General features: G+C 41.9%; 1 pseudogene; it reads left to right on the plus strand.

Annotated features, from left to right (window-relative positions):
• The first annotated feature begins 217 nt into the window (after window positions 1-217).
• Window positions 218-770, plus strand: LOC110312302 (annotated as a pseudogene).
• The last annotated feature ends 751 nt before the right edge of the window (window positions 771-1,521 follow it).

Here is a 1,521-nt window from a genome sequence, read left to right on the forward strand (position 1 = left end):
ACGTCATACACATTCTAAGCAAAGCATTCCATTTAAACCCAAATTAGAACTGATAACTAGTATCTGAAATCTTTGCTTAGATTTTTTTAGGGTATGTCTATATAGTCAAGCACAATATGCTACTAAGAATCTGTTTCTACTATTCTTAAAAGAAAACACTAATTTTAAGCTGCCTTTAACCTTTCCAGTTGGCTGTTCTCCTGTACAAGAGACAGCCATGACACCCAGCCCGTATGGCATGATCCTAAACCCCCACTTTCACAAGGATTGGCAGCAGTGAGAATACACTTGGTTCAATCAACAGGCGCTAAAGATCTGCAGACTCAAGGCCCGCAAGGCAAAAGCGTTCCACATGGCCCCTTGACCCACGTCCAGGCCCATCAGGCCCACCAAGGTCCGGGCTGGAAGAACTGAGCGTGGCTGGTATCCACATGAAAATGTCTCTCACTATTGGCATCTCTGTGGACACAAGGAGGCCACACAAATCCATTGAATCACTATAGGCCAGTGTGCAGCACCTGAAGGAGTACCACTCCAAGCTTCTATTTTTCCCCAGGAAGCCTTCTGCTCCCAAGAAAGGAGGTAGTTCTGCTGGTGAACTTAAATTGGCCACCCAGCTGACAAGACCTGTGATGCCCATCCGAAATGTGTATAAAAAAGAAAAAGCTAAAGTCATCATAGAAGAAAAGAACATCAAGGCCTTCACCAGTCTTTCCATGGCCAGGATGCCTGGCTCTTTCGCATCTGAGCAAAATTCCTTGCAGGAATAAACTGGACAGTGGCCTGAAAAGCACATGTTCAAGACCAGCTCAGCTACACTGCAAGGCCAGCCTGGACAACATAAAACACTTTCAAAAAAATAAACAAAAATACAAAAGCTGTTGATATTTATAAAATTAAAATAATAAACACTGTCAGAGAGTAGATTCCCTCTGAAACCACCCCTGACTCTTATCTTCCAAGTATAAACGTTTTCTTTTTTTCTTTTTTTTTTTTTTAACCTTGAGGTTGTTAATCATCAGTGGAGCCTGGGGCAGTTGCTTGCCCCATCCTGTCCACTGTGTAATACATCAGGAATTGCACAGAGGCAGACTTAGCATGGACAAAATTAGCCTGAGAAACTCATGATCTTTGGACTCGAGGTCTGCAGAACTGAGAAATAACTTGATTATGATCTGATACGTGTCATTAGGCCATAAACATCTTTCTGTAAAGAGCGCCTAACAGTCTGAGATCTCATGTGTGATGCAGGCTGTCTCTGAGTCAGCCTCTCAGAGAAGTGAGTCTTAGAGGAAGACTGTCCTTCATTTTCCAGTCAACTGCCTTGTTGTAATAAAGGTCTTTCTCTGTCATTGTCTGTCCTCTGAACTAATTAGCTTCCGTTGTACAGCAAGAAAACCAAACCTGTGCACAGTAACACTACTCATTAAAGCTCTTTCCATATTTAGCCAACTGTATTATTTATTAATCATACAATATATAGCAGGTATTTTTCTAATCTAGGTAAGTTAGCATGAAGCT

The sequence above is a fragment of the Mus caroli genome, chromosome 17 (assembly GCF_900094665.2).
Source record: "Mus caroli chromosome 17, CAROLI_EIJ_v1.1, whole genome shotgun sequence".
NCBI lineage: Eukaryota > Metazoa > Chordata > Mammalia > Rodentia > Muridae > Mus > Mus caroli.